General features: G+C 34.7%; 1 protein-coding gene across 11 annotated transcripts in view; it reads left to right on the forward strand.

Annotated features, from left to right (window-relative positions):
* LOC126811616 (uncharacterized) overlaps positions 1-16,786 on the forward strand; it is a 316,159-nt gene that overhangs the window by 256,389 nt on the left and 42,984 nt on the right. For 4 of the 11 annotated variants that reach the window (XM_056098987.1, XM_056098997.1, XM_056098998.1 and 1 more), the window contains exon 2: positions 13,583-13,668. The exons of 5 other annotated variants lie outside the window; for them this stretch is intronic. The gene's annotated coding sequence lies outside the window, so the exon portion shown is untranslated. Of the gene's footprint in view, positions 1-7,564; positions 7,805-13,582; positions 13,669-14,842; positions 15,354-16,786 lie in introns of those variants that run through there. 2 more of the 11 variants (XM_056098988.1, XM_056098992.1) reach the window with 2 other exon arrangements.

Here is a 16,786-nt window from a genome sequence, read left to right on the forward strand (position 1 = left end):
AAGGTTTGTCAATGACTGAACTGGTGTGGTTCGATTTCCCGGTTGTATGTGACAAGGAGTAGGTTCGCCTGTCCAACCCTAACAAATTAATAAACGAAAATAACTTTAATGAATCAAAATGGTGGTCTTTGATAAAAAACAGAAACGTGTCTTTTAATAGGGGAATTCTGAATATAAACTACCGACACTTAAATCGAATGATATAATACTGTCTAAAACGAAAAACGCTAGAAACTATATATAAGTCATTCATTCTTCCAATTTTCGATTATGCAGATTGTGTATGGAATAATTGTTCTAAAGATAAATCAACCCTACTTGAAAAACTTCAACTCGACGCATTGATAACCGGTCTTCCACGTGGTACCTCTCATAACATACTTTATACGGAAACTGGAATCTGTCAGCTTCAATTAAGACGCTATCAACATAAAATGATACTTTTCTACAAATTTTAAATGGACTAGTTCCTACATATCTAACCGATATAGTTCCACCTCTTTTATCCGCTGACTATCCCAACCGTCTTCGAAACCCAAACCTAATAATTAAGCAAATAAACTGTAGAACATTACTTTACCAGAATTCTTTCTTTCCATCTTCTGTTAAACAGTGGAATGATCTAAGTCTTCCAATAAAAAATTCCAAAACTATTTCTGAATTCAAAACTAAATTAAAATCAAGCATGCACATATCGGAAAATCCCTCTTGTTTATGTGGTCAAGGTGTCGAAGACTGTGAACATTATTTCTTACACTGTCCACTATACAACTCTTAGCGAAATATAACAATAAATAAATTAGATTTTGAACATAAAAATATACAAACGATACTTTCTGGAAACACGGATATTTCTTTTGAGGACTATTCCTTCATCGTTGAAATCGTACATGACTTCATCAAACTAACTAAACGCTTTAAAACTGCCTAGATCATTACCAAACCTCCCCCTCACGCCGAAAGCAGGTGAACTCATAAAACTTGCTTGGCTAACTAATTTTGGGCCTTGGCATCGACATCGTCTTATTGAATATCTGCCGTTATAATCTACTTGTATGTGTATTGTATGTTCATTCCAAGGGATCTTTACCTTCACCTTCGGCACCCTGTAAAATATGTAAATCAAACATATCCAGTCGTCTATCTTCTCAATGATCATTGTCTATGGAAGCGATTTGACAAAAGCAGCAATGCTTGTTATTGTATCCATGTATGTTAAATATAGCTGTCACTCACTAAAAAATAAAATATTGTTTAAACTTTTAAACCTCGTGGGTTTTCTCCTGGTCCTCCGGTTTCCTCCCACTGCTAAAGACCCCTACGCACAGGCGAATAATTGAAATAAAATTGAACCATATGTTAGTCCCGAAATGACCTAGTTTGTGTCGTGAGGTCGTTCAACCCTATTTCTCTCTCTCTTCATTCATTCTTAAGTAATTTAGGGACTTGTCAATACTATACGCTAACCCGTAAGGCTGATACAGAGCCATGGTGGCTCAGTGCGTTGGACGTTGCCTCGCTAACCTAGAGGTCCCGTGTTCGATCCCTGCTTTGGCCGAGAACGTTCATCGAGATTTTCCGGCGTGATTCCCATTTGTCTGTCTTGTAGGGCGGGTGACCTTGCACCCAACAACGTATAGTCGTTTGGATGGGACGAAAGACCGATGGTAATTTGTCTCTTAGAATTTTGAAGGTGAGCATTCCTTGGTTGTATTGAATGCGTTAGTGGATTGTAAGCCAATTTAGAGATTCAAACAAAGGTGCCGAATATGAATCAGGGTTTTCATCCAAATTGCTCCTTGATGCACGTTTTTGAAGTTTATACAGGACCTCTAGTTTACCTGTATTGACATTACTCCAAACTCTGGAACAGTAATCTAAGTATGGTAAACTATAACCGTTGAAAAATAAAATTCTAAGATGGTGTGGTAAAATAAGGTTTTAACTTTGTCAGGGGGTAGCTTTTGGAGGAAATGATTTTGGAAATTTTGTTAATTTGTAGATTCCATTCTAAATTTTGGTCAACAGTAAGTCCTAATAACACTGCTTCAGATACATAAATACCTGTAAAAGATTATTATTGTACTTATAGGGTTGTACCATTAGAGCTTTTATTGTCATGTAATATCAACAATATATATTTTATGTTCATATTGCCGCAAGATTAGTAAGCACTTTTATTGTTATAAACTTTTGTAAAACGGTGTGGGGCGAATTATCAGAGTATTTTTGTTTTGATTATATTTATTTTTCTTTTCTTTGCGTTGTTTTTGTAATTGGAGTGGGTGAGGGAGCAGTTTGGTTATGGGTGAGTATAAAGTGGCACCAATTGTTGTCATTCAATTCATGTGTACAACATTTAAACAGGACAGACTAAATACTATAATTCATTCTTGTTAAATATTGGAGGTCACCATTCGAAGAAATCTTGTTTTCCTGACAAAGTTCTCCCATTAATATTTATTATTTAAAGTGATCGAGTTTCAATCCGTTTAAATCAAGTTTGATTTGTAATTAATAACGCTGTAAAATGACAAATTTAATTACATTGGAAGGTGGATACTGATCAAATAAAGTTTCGTTGGCAATAAAAACGACGGAAAGTGTTAGAACTAGTGAGTATTGTGAGATGATAGCAGACGAAAGGTCGTCAACAAGTCAAAACAAAATGTCAGCTGATAAACCTTGTTATTACTGTTATATATAGTCAAAGAGTAGAAAGAAGTTTTATTTTAATCCCTTCAAGTGCCTGTGCTTTGGCCTGCATGGTTGGTTGAGATATTATCTTATTCAGTTGACGCATGCGTTATAACCCGAAATACCCCATTTCACTCATGTGTCACTATTTTTGCGGATTCCGAGAATTTAATTTAAATATTTTATGTTAGTTTTATAAAAGTTGTAATGTAGTGTGGCGCGCTTTTTTACTTCTTCTTCTGTCTTCCGCCACAAAATGGTGTAGCGGTTTGGTAGTGTGGGGAATTCTGCTGCAATTGTTGCTCAGGCCGATCACAAGCCGTTTAAGGTAGAGACTCTTCAGAGGAGAAGGCGAACTAGCTAAAAAGTAGTTTTGCTCTGTTTGGCTCTCTTTCTTCGAACAAACGGAACAAAACTGTATAAAACTATAAAGTTTTATTATGTATCATAACATATATACAGGTAAGTTTTAATGGACTGGGAAAACTCTTTTATACTATTTATAAAGAGGCGAACTGTCCCATTTCAAGCCGTTCTGTGATCTGTTCTGTTTAATAGCTAAAAGCTATACTGTTCATTAACTGCAAGCAGTTAAAGGCTGTAACTTTGCATTAAACGCATGTCTTTAACTGTTCATTAGATGCAAGCATCTAAAGGCTGTATCTGTTTATAAACTGCATGCAGTTTAAAGTCTGTTCATCAGATGCAAGCATCTAAATGCTGTGTGCTCAAAGAGCATTCATCATGAACTATAGGTGTAATATCTAGAGCTTCGCTTCGACCCTGGAGACGGATATCCCAGTGGGAACAACTGACCCAGGGTAACACGTTCGCCTGGCCGTCTCGACAGGATAACCTCGATTCTGCGAATTCGTTCCAAGCTCATGCAAAATTATAAACTATACGCTCCTTATGTAAACAGCGTATACATTGTCAACAATATAAATGCAACATTATTTAACAGATGGACATAATGTGATTTATGATTAAGTTGATATACAAAAGTATCATTTAGTTACGTTTGATAAGTTATAGGATATGCATATAAATTATATTGCATGCTATATATTCAAATTCAGCTATTTAAGTAAAGGGGGGATAATAATACTCAATACTATAAGACAATGTATTATGGTACATTTCCAACAAAATAGATTATATAATAGGGATATAAACTCACTAATAGTATGCTAAATAACAAGACATGGGTTTCTATTAAATTATAAAATTAAACATAATATATGGCAGATAGCAATATTTTTATAAAACTTAGAAAGAGTCTGTCAACATACTATTCACAGAGTTATCAAATATCCTTTCCCTCACTATATATAACTACAGTGACCTATATCTAAATATAGCTGTTATTAGTCTTGACCATTTAGGCGTCTACAGACCATAAATAAAACAATACTAACAAAATGAAACTAGCTTTGCCACAGTAGATATGATATATATTGACTTCTAATAATACATACTTCACGTCATCGATGTGTGAATATACCATTATTACAAGGGTATAACTAACAACTAACAACTCAGATAATAAAATAGCAATATCTGGGACAATTGTAACGTTTCTATCTTCATAAGTCATCAAGACGTCAAAATATCTGATGTAGGAGTAGGCCCAGCGGAGTGGGGGGGGGAACTAAGGGGGGGGGGCCGCAAGTACTCTTTTCTCCAGGTTATTGCGGTCCCTGGACCCCTGCCTATAAGGACCCAGGATGGAAGCCTCCCCAATCAAGAATTGCTTCCGCCGGCCCTGAGGAGACAAAATAACAGAAGCAAAACAAAATCTATGTGGAGTAGTCGATAACAATGTTTTATATTTTAGAAGAAAAAAAGAATCACCAAGTCAAATATTGTTGAATACAGTAATTATATCATCTATTGAAATATTAAAGTAGTTGACGATATATCCATTGTGATACGACAGGCATATTGTACTATTATCTTATCTGATACGTTTTAATTCTGATATACCATATATTATAGGCTATAGCTGGGTGTCTCTTTAATATAGAATATATGAAATCAAATACATAAATCTAAGGGTAATCATTATTTGTATTCTTAGTTACACCGAACGTTTGCCATTATTTGATTATTTTTCCATGATATCTCTTTAAGTAAATCGTGATCCACGGGGCGTGATGACATTATCTCTGTCTTGTATCATACGATACTTGTATTATGAAACACACATGTATATACAGTCGTGTAGACTGACATCTATATATTCACACTATTACATGAATTATATATTCAAACAATACACTATAGAATTATCTAGCATATAGTTTACCTCGTAATTCATTAAATTAAATAGTTAAAATTGTACTTTAAAAAAACGAGTGTCCAAAACTGTCTATTGGCCACAACAAGGGCGGATTTAGGACATAGCAAGAAGGGGTGTTAACTATAATTACGGAATATATATCGTCCCATTATAAGTATAAACTCAAACAGTTGAAAAAAGACTTAGAAGGTTAGTGAGATATCAATTCGGACATTGATCAATTGGTATTTTCACTAAAATTAAATAGTAATAAAATATATACAAAGATACACTATAATAATCTTGTGGGGATATGTTTTTTGTCCGTTGGTGAATCATGGTTTTAAATGTCCTTCAATAATTTTAACTTTATCTCCGTCATATCTTCAGCAATTTCTATCCCCGACCCCTACAAGATCTTCCTCGTTGATATAATGTTATAGTTGTCTTATCGTCTTAGGAAACATGCAATAATGTCTCTTGGTATTTTTCTATCAGGCCATTATTCATTCTCCCGACCTTACACACAGCGTCTATTGCAATTTCATCTTCTATTTTTAACGTATTGAATAATATCAATATTAATCTGGATGATCAGTGGGATGGGTGTGTGTGGGTGGGGGGATGGTGGCATGAAATCTGCACAATACCAAAACCAACTTTTCTAGAGTATTTTATGGCGCAGTTGGGGCGTTTTCGAGATATTCGGGGGTTAAGGTCAAATGAGGTCATTTACGCTGAAAGTGAACACGCAGCCATTCTTGTATCATGAAAACATGCTGAGAATGATCGAAAGTAATCACTCTTTCAATAAAAAATGTAAACTTGCTAAATTCTTAAACATTCATGAAAAATTTACACACTTTTAATCACGTCATCAGATACGTGTTTCCCGGTCACAGATTAACGTCGGTTTTCCCAGATTAGGATTCCCGGAAATACTCTTCTCGTATTTCGCCGAACTGAATAGAAATTACAATAAATCAGTTTATTATGGTGTTCTATTTCGGCCACTTCGCGCGTCGCCTTTAAAAAAAGCGACGCGCGACGCCAAATTCGCGTCGCGCGTCGTGCATCGCTCTTTTCAGTGTTAAGCTATAGAGAAAAAAAAAGCGACGCCGGCTTTTTAACACGACGTCGGCCCTCAAAAGGCGTCGCGCGTCTCCTTTTCTAAACTGATATTGTTTACAGTTTTGATGATGAAATGCGCATGTGCCAGGAGAATTCATTTGTAATTTATTTGCCTTTTGGTATTTTATCTTCAGTACAGAAATTTATATTTGACACAAGGAACTGTCATTAATATCCTATATTATATAACATTACATTTCTATAATACCCAAATTATATGTTATATTTTAAAACTCTATTCTAAACTTAAAATCGTAAACTCTGGGGCCTGTTTCACGAAATTTTAACTAAAGATAAAATCCAAATTTTAGTAGATACTTCAATTTTGATTGGCTAAGCACTAAAATCAATCTAATATTTTCCAATCAAATTACTAAAATTTGAATTTGATCTTCTGTAGGGTTCTTAATGCATTCGTCATAGGATATCCACAATAAAAATATTCTCGTATTAATTCTGTCTTGAGGACCTATAAAACAACTGATGTAAATAACGGAATCCACACCTACAACATCGTTATCAGTACCCTTTCATCGTTTGTTTAACTATAGTGTCTGTATCTGCAGATAGCACGAGGTCACTCTTTCATAGTAGAGTTTAAAATTTTAAGTTTAGAACAGAGATTTAAAATACAACATTTAATCTTGATATTATAGAAATGTCTTGTTATATACTCTTCAAAAAAAGTTGGGGATATTCAGAAACAATACAAAACAGGCCAATTGCTTATCTGACGACCCCATTTCACTCGCAAAGAGATACACTGTCCAAAGTGAAAATGGACATTTTTGTTTTTTGTCTTAATAATGAATAATTGCTCCACCAATCCTCAGACATTCAGCAATTCGTCGTGGCATGCTCCTACTCAACCGTCCAATCACGATTTGGGGCAATCTGACCCACTCCTCTTGCATTGCCACGACCAATTCTTGCAGTGTTGTCGTTTGACATTGACGTCGACGAACACATCTCTCGATCAAATTAAACGTAACACACTAAAACAAAGATACACTAAACAATAAATCTTATGCAAGAACCGATAGGAAAGCAAACATGGATAGTATAAATCCTTGAAGTGTCAAGTGACCCCCCCCCCCCCCACCGTGTATTCCGCTATTGCGTGTCGCATGTGCAGCTCAGTGGTTCTGTTGGGGCGATAAGTTCTTCATCTGTGAACATACTCTCAAAGCATGTCAAGTGACCATGACTATTTATCATATGTCAACCTGCATAAGTATTTGCATTTCAATATTCCCTAAAGGATATTAATGACAGTCCCTTGTGTCCAGCATAAATCAATTATTGAAGATAAAATACCGAAAGGCAAATAAACTGCAAATGAATTCTCCTGGTACATGCGCATTTCATCACCAAAACTGTAAACAATAAACACCATTTCTCTCTCTGTCTCTCTGTATTTGTGTCCATTTCTCGGTGCCAAAGATTAGCAATTTAGCTCCTTTAAAGAGTCGTTCTGCTTGTTTGTGCTGAATCTGCAGTTGTCTTATAAATTATATTACCGTCCAGGTACTAAAGAGCAACCAAACTGAAAGTCAGTATATACAATAATGGCAAACTAGTGGAATGAAGATATTGACTGGTATTTATTCGTCATAGAGGACAATTTCACAAACACCAATGTCTTACCCAGTGTGGTTAATAATAGAGTATTTATAGGATATGACCCTCAGTGTGGTTAGTAATAGGGTATTTATAGGGTAGTATCCTCAGTGTGGTTGTAATAGGATAGTACCCTCAGTGTGGTTAGTAATAGGGTAGTACCTTCAGTGTGGTTAGTAATGTAGTACCCTCAGTGTGATTAGTAATAGGGTATTTATAAAGTAGCACCATGTAGTACCCCCAGTATGGTTAGTAATATGGTATTTATAAGGTAATAGGGTAAGGTAAGACCATCAGTGTGGTTAGTAATAGGGTATTTACAGGATAAGACCATCAGTGTAGTTACAGGGGCGGATCCAGGAATTTTTGCAGGAGGGTGTCTGCCAGGTTCCTGATACAATGTATCTCCCCCCCCCCCCCCGCCGCATGGTCTATATCGTCATTTTAGCGTATATACATACACATTGAACTTCTTAAACAGAGAAATTCAACATCTCGTTTGACGTCAATTTTTATTATGAATTAATACAATGACATTGTGATTCAATTTCATGGATGCAAAGCATTAATTGTGAAATCACATAATGTTATTATCTCGTGCTTTGAGTGCCCATCCTGTCCCACATCTGACGATAAAGGATAAAGCACACGACCGAGAAACTTTTCTCATAAAAAGTGTTGATTTACAATTTTTTTTATGTTGCTGAGCAGGGGGGGGGGGGGGTCGGCCCCCCCAAACACCCCCTCTGGATCCGCCCCTGAGTTAGTAATAGGGTATTTATAGGATATGACCTTCCGTGTGATTAGTAATTGGGTATTTATAGGGTAGGACACTTAGTGTGGCTAGTAATAGGGTATTTATAAGGTAGCACCAGGTAGTACCCCCAGTATGGTTAGTAATAGGGTATTTGTATCATAGGATGGCATCTGTTCTTCGCCCCATCCGAATAACTAGACAAACTTGATAGTAAAATATGAAATTCGTTTACAAAATGTAAACAGTTTTATGGCAGATTTTGATATTTATTTTATAATTATCCGTGTGTGTGGCCGTGTAAATTTTTAGTAATTTGTATCTGCGCATGTGCATGTTAAAGGTCAACAAGTGATCATCAATTATCATGGAACTAGGCAATGACGTCTATACTCTGACGTCATTGGTACTAGCACAGAGTAAAAATACAAAGAGTATCGACTCGCATTACGGCCCATAGTCACACAGCGACGCGCAATGCATCTTGGGAATCTTCTGTAATAAACACTCACTGACAGTTCGCTCAACGACGTTACGATATCTATATCGATGAACTAAATCTCTTTAATTTCGTAGTTTTATAGTATTTTCGGTAACAAAACTACCGAGAATTATCACATACAAGCATACGTTAGTTGTGTGTGTTTTTCGGGAATTTATAAAACATGATTCATATTTTTAAAACATGCATAGATAAAGCGTGGTCCAGCCCGGAATGAAGTGAGAGACGGCATTTGTGACGATTTATGAATTGGCCTATAAGGCCGTAAATTATTGTCGATTTTAAAAAGTTTTTATTAACTTTAAAACTAATCCACCAAATACTTGTTGTTTCGATTCCTAGATTTGAAATGTAATTTCCATACACCTTAAAATGGACCATTTGAAAATGTCAAAGTGACACGCCCTTTTTTGGATAAGGCCTATTTTATTCAACATCAACACGATTTACCTTTGTCTTCTAGAGCTTATTACTGTGTGATTTTCTTATTTATTTTATGTTAATAAAGTAATCTTTCATTAAAATATAAAAAAATAATTTAAGAATATTAAAATCGAATTTCAAATAGGCATATAACGTTTTCCAATAAACAGATTTGAGCCGTTGGTTGTTTTCCAAGATAAAACACCTTTGGCCCCAAAGTTGACTCACTGTGTGCTTTTATGATTTTTGTTCTATTAATTAATGTAGGCTTTCATTTTTTTAAAAAAAATAAAATAATTAACGATAATTCTATTTGAAATAGGCCTATAATATTTTTCAATAAACATTATTTAGAATGAATACTTTGCATATTGCTCTGGGTGTCATGTAATGTTTTGACAGACTTTATAGGCCCCCTAATACTTCGAAATTATCCAGTTTACACTACTACACAAGAATATATTAAATTATTATAAATCTGAAGTTTGCTCTAGATATCCATGACATTAGGTCTGATCTGTGTTCAGAGTTACTTTTATTTTTGTGATTTTTTTGTCAACTGATTATTTAGAAATAGAAAATTTAGTTTATACTGTGTACTTATGGAATTATCTGCCATGAAAACTGAAGTTTACCATACAGCCTACTATTACTAGATAATGACAGAGTAAATTAAAATTATTTTGAATTACTGAATGGTTTAAAATTAGTGACAGTGCGTCAGTAAATATTTTATTGGTCGGATTAAGGCCTACCAGTAAAATGGGAAATGTGATTTTGAATAGCATAACAGTATTAGGCTTTCTGTATTAAAAGCTTATTGCAATCGAAAATTGAGCAAAATAATATTTTTGTTATGAAATTTGGAAAGTATATAACATACCATATACATAACACTTAAATTGTTTACCACAAGTAATTGTAGACCTACATAGAATAACATTTTTTGATACACAAACTATAGAATGTAAAAAGAACATGTGCAACTACAGACTTAATGGGTAAAGCTTACGATTTAAAATTTGATCCTTTAAAAATCACAACTACATGTAAATCTAAAATTACGAAAATACTAGATAGCATGCGATAAAGAATGCAAGGAATGAGTTGGTTTACATCGAAGCGCAACTACTTCTTGTCCCGCGAAAGCGCAACTACTAAAAAAGATCTACAATTTATTAATTTAAATTACCGGATATTAATACGTTTATTAGACCTATGACTATGACATGTCATGGATTCAAGTGGCGTGGTTTCGATTCCCCACTTGTACGCGACAGGTGTAGGGTCGCCTGTCCAACCTCGTGGGTTTTCTCCGGGTCCTTCAGTCTCCTCTCACTCAGTCAATGCTAAAAAAAAAAGACCCATCAATTGAATTATTGAAATAAAACTGAACCACGTTAGTCCCTAAATTACCTTGATTTGATTTAGCTTAGACTTAGACAAGTTAGAGCAAAAGGTCATATTATATAGAGCGAAGCTCTAAAGCGCCGCGCGGAGCGCGGTGCTTGAGCAAAGCTCTTTTCCGGTAACACAGGAGCGTAATTGAAAATGTCACCCACAGACTGTTGATTAAGAAAAAATTCAGACCGGAACCGGATACACTGGAGAAAATAGGCAATGCGCATGTCAACTTACCAAATCTCGTCCAAGCGAGATTACGCGCCTTATAGAACTATTTCTATGATGCGTCTAATCAATGACGTCACATATTTTTTACGTCAATGAAAATAATTCTCACACTTTTTTGTTCTTTTTTTTAAAAACAAAATTAATGTATACAATTTAGATCTAAATAAAAATCAATTTTGAAAAAATAAATTATTTAACATTTTTTGTATCACTTGAGAAAATTAATTATTAAGGTTTTGTATTTGACAATAATCAGCTTCGCTCTACTCAGGCAATGCCTGTTACATATTCATAAGTTAGATAGCTTAAAGACGTATAGGCCTACCTATAGATCTACTTCTAGGCGGTGCTTGAGCAAAGCTCTTTTCCGGTAACACAGGAGCGGAACTGAAATTGTCACCCACAGACTGTTGATTAAAAAAAAATTCAGACCGGAACCGGATACACTGGGCAAAACAGGCAATGCGCATGTCAACTTACCAAATCTCGCCCAAGCGAGATTACGCGCCTCATAGAACTATTTCTGTGACGCATCTAATCAATGACGTCACATATTTTTGATGTCAATGAAAATAATTCTCACACTTTCTTGTTCTTTTTTTAAAAACAAAATTAATGTATACAATTTAGATCTAAATGAAAATCAATTTGGAAAAACTAAATTATTTAACATTTTTTGTATCACTTGAGAAAATTAATTATGAAGGTTTTATATTTGACAATAATCAGCTTCGCTCTACTCAGGCAATGCCTGTTACATAATATGTAACAGGCCTTGCCTGAGTAGAGCGAAGCTGATGTGATTGTTGTCAAATAAAACCTTCATAATAAAGTTTCCCCAACTGAAAAAAGAACAAAAAGGTGTGAGGATTTTCATTGACGTCAAAATTATCTGACGTCATTTATTCGACGCGTCATAGAAATATTTCTTAGAGACCCAAAATCTCGCTTGGGCGAGATTTGGTAAGTTGACATGCGCTGACATGCGCATTGACAGACATGCGCATTGCCTGTTTTCCCCAGTGTATCCGGTTCCTGTCTGAATTTTTTTTTAATCAACAGTCTGTGGGTGACATTTTCAATTACGCTCCTGTGTTACCGGAAAAGAGCTTTGCTCAAGCACCGCGCTTCGCGCCGCTATAAGAAATCTATAAATATGGTTATCAATAAACCTAATCCTAACCGAACCCAAATAATAGATATCGGTGGACTAATGATCCCCAACTATTACTTAATCCTTACCCTAATAATATATATCGGTGGACTAATGATCCCCAACTATTACTTAATCCTTACCCTAATAATATATATCGGTGGACTAATGATCCCCAACTATTACTTAATCCTTACCCTAATAATATATATCGGTGGACTAATGATCCCCAACTATTACTTAATCCTTACCCTAATAATATATATCGGTGGACTAATGATCCCCAACCCTTACTTAATCCTTACCCTAACAATATATATCGGTGGAATAATGATCCCCAACCCTTACTTAATCCTTACCCTAATAATATATATCGGTGGAGTAATGATCCCCAACTATTACTTAATCCTTACCCTAATAATATATATCGGTGGAGTAATGAACCTGCGGACTAGTGAGCATTCCCCGATCGAACATAGACCTTCAGGTTAGCAAGCCAATGTCTTACTCACTGAGCTACCGCGGACCCCCCCCCCCCCACACACACACACACACAATCAATGACATGAGAATACTGACTTAGACTTTGTCTCGTTGATAGAACATTTTACTTCACTTGTTTCTAGCCCGTTTGTTGATATATAATTTTCTCTAAGCTATATTTTATATATTATATATGATGTTATTGACAGGTTGTTTGAATATAGATCATTACCATGGCGACGTATTAAAATACAATCGTAAAAACATAAAACCATTCTTTGAAAAATGACATTAAAATTCTCTGTCGTAAGAAGAGAGGACGGGCCATCTTCTTCTTTCTCATAATAAATGTAAATTAAAATTGGAGGTCTAGCTAATTCATTGGCTAGAATTCAATACCGATAGAATTTTAAATAAAAGTAGGGAAAAAGAATCCGCTTACTTTGTAGAAAAGCGAAGTTCTCGCAGTAAAACCCATATAGATGGAAGGGATTGTAAAGGGGGGTGGGGTGTGTGCGTTGTCCTTGACCAGTGGTCTGCGCTAATAATAAAATGGTGCCCCGTTCAGGTGTAAAATCGTATTTTTATATTTAGTTGATGGCTGTAAACTTTAATTACTTGCTGCCAATCGTCCAAGTCCTGTAGTCCAAAGGGGATTGGACAAAAAAAAATTATACCGACGTCGAATAAATGAAAGTTTTATATTTCGATAACCACATGTATTATAACCCTATTGTATTTGTCCTATAAATCTGATTGTGTATATAAGTCATGTATAGAAATAACTATTATTGAGTGATTCATAAATACATGTAACTATTCAATAAACTTTTATAACGGAGTTTTCATATAAAAGGACACGTCAGAGCATATTATTATAGTAACAAACAGCAAACTTTATTACAGACATATTACTTGATCCTAGAAGTTTAACACTACGTATATTGAAAGCCACAAGTCCATCAATTAAACAGTCTACCACCACCTGAAATGTAAGTTTTTGTTACTTTTATGAATTGTACATGTTTATCACTTTTATACATCATTTAGTTGAAGAGAGGCGTTAGACTATTTCACGCATAAGACCCCTCCCCTCCGTCACATATAAGACCCCTTCCCCCAATCCCTCATCCTAGACTATTCAACGTATAAAACCCCTCCCTCACATATAAGAGCCTTTCCCCAACCCCCCACCCTAGACTATTCCACGTAAATAAAACCCCTCCCTCACATATAAGCGCCTCTTCCCCAATCCCCCACCCTAGACTATTTCACGGATAAGACATTTCCCGCTCCCTCAGATATAAGAGCATTTCCCAAAATCCTCCACCCACACGACTAGGGACAGATAACATTGTGTTTGAAACACACAATAATAATAATAATAATAATGACTTTATTTTCTGAGGGAACATATTTAGACATGTCCTTCCTACCCTATAAAACTAGCAACTACACAGTAATAATATTTACAAAGTGAATATATATCATATTATATAAGCTTATATTACAGAAATATCAAACAAACAGGAAAGAAAAGTAATTATATATATATATATATATATATATATATATATATATAAATAATTAAAAATATGAAATCTGTAAGTTCTTTACTTAAAGTTTCATGCGGTACAATACAAAAAATTTTTTTTTTTTTTGTATTTTTCTTCTGATAAGTGTGGGAGTACCGCATGAAACTTTAAGTATAGAACTTACAGATTTCATATTTTTAATTATTTATATTCGCTCTGGATTTATTCATCGAGCACTCTGTGTTTAGCCTATGCACACTATTTGGATTATAATATTTATATATATATATATATATATATATATATAACAAGGGTGTAGTGGCCTGCTTATCATATTACTCATTTTATCGGGTAGTATAGACTCCGCCTACATTGGCATCACTTATCGATTTGTCTTGCCTTATTATTGTTTCATTTCCGCTTGTAAAAAAGTAAAGCAAGCTTGCTGGTGAAGCCACAGTTTGACAGTTTTATATGGGAAGAGTAAAAGGGAAAACAAGTTTTTACAGGCAAGGACAGTATAGAATACAGATATAGAATCCTGTAAAAACAAACCCACTAACTCTTCATAAAGATAAAGTACATGTATTTGTATTGTATGAATATTAAAATATCTCTACATTGACTTGATTGTCATCATTGATGTTACATCATTCACTCAGCCCTTCTAGTAACTTCTACAGTCTCGGAAAGACTGTATAAAGGGTTCAAAGATTTAACATGTTTTACTAACTCGCTTTTTGAAGATAAAACTTGAAGACGCATGTTTCACAGTTTGAGGTAGTGAATGCCAGAATACAGAGGCGGTATATTGAAATGTTTTTGTCATTGCCTTTTTCTTACTTTTTGGAATTGCTAATTTAAGTTGACTTTCTGATCTCAAAGTCATGGTAGTTTCGGTCAATTTAGAATTTTCACAGAATGTGTTACATAAATATGGTGGTAATTTGCCTCTTAGAATTTTGAAGGTGAGCATTCCTTGGTTGTATTAAATGCGTTGGTAGATTTAGAGATTCAACAAAGGTGCCGAATGTGAATCAGGTTTTTCATCCAAAATCCTCCTTGCCGCACGCTTTTGAAGTTTATACTGGACCTCTAGTTTACACTAGGGACCGGGTATCATCCAGATTTTACGAAAAAAGGTAAGAAACTACCCTTATCATCTAGAATCTAATGCACGTCAACAATGTGTTAAATGCCGTCAAGATTCATCAAAAACCGCCCAGTTTGTGCTACCGTGTAGATTTAGAAACACCGTTTAGTTTTGACATTTATCGTCTACTTTACGACCGTCCAGTTTCTCGGGATGTTTTAGATTTGAAAGGGGTTTAGTTTTTAGACAAGGCCTTGTTTTCCCGGACGTTGTCGAGAAATGAAGAGTGTTTAATAACACAAGACGTTTAGATTTTACGACAAATTGGTGCAGGCAGATTAAGAATAGTGTTAAATGATTTATACCATACTTCCAATGATTTATACCATACTTCCAATGCCATATTTGGTGCATGCAGATTAAGAATAGTATTAAATGATTTATACCATACTTCCAATGCCATATTTGGATTATCTATAGTTTTAATATCTGAAAAGCTTTGGAGAGAAAGGTCATTTAAAAATGCATATAATATATTGAACTGTTTGAAATTTCTATATTCGATTTCAAGATGGCAATGCCGCTTGATGTTTTCATCATTTCCTATGACAAAAATTACTGAATAATGATCACTAAGACCTTAAACTGAAATATTTCATTCTATAACCGTATCGAGGGAGTTTGTATAGATGATCTATTATTGTTTGACTATTCTGAGTACAACTTGCTGGAGAATTAACAAGTTAGGTAAATTGTTTATCGTTAAAATTTCAAACCATTGTTTAGGAATGTTCAGTTTAAAATCCATATTAATGTCACCCATAATATATAATGGTATATTTGAACTGTTAACAATATTTAACTGGCTTTCAAAAATGTTATACCAGTTTAGATTGGAGGCAGGAGGTTGGTAAACCAAGAATAATAAAAATGATTTTCTATATTTGTGTGTAATTTCGATCCATATTGTTTCAATTCCCCCAAAATCTAGCCGCCTCTTAAATATGATGCTAGACTTTACTTATATCACCGGCGTTTTTCGGGGCTATTCTGCGTTCGAATATGCACCCAGGTGATACATATGTACATATGTAATATTTCATACATATGGAAGAGCTAGGATTGGGGGTGTATAGCTCGTTACTGGAGAAGTATTCTGGTGAAGGCGGTCACTGTTCATTAAAAGTCCAATTCCAAATTCATTTCAATATTACTTTATATACAGTTTTAAAAATACATTATTTACAAATTATATACAAGGCATTCGATCTCCTTGTCTGTGTGTCTCTAATTTCATCTGCCCTCTTGTCTGTGTGTAGAGGTCTTTTAAAGTAACTAATTTGTATACAGACAAAAGGACAATGATTTCAACAAATCAAATTAAAGATAAAAATATTGTAACACATCAAATGAAAAGAAGTTAATTAAATATATAAATTTCATTGGTTGAAAGTTTCATAGTGAAATATAATTTATAGGATC

Source organism: Patella vulgata, chromosome 2 (genome assembly GCF_932274485.2).
Source record: "Patella vulgata chromosome 2, xgPatVulg1.2, whole genome shotgun sequence".
Classification (NCBI taxonomy): Eukaryota; Metazoa; Mollusca; class Gastropoda; family Patellidae; genus Patella; species Patella vulgata.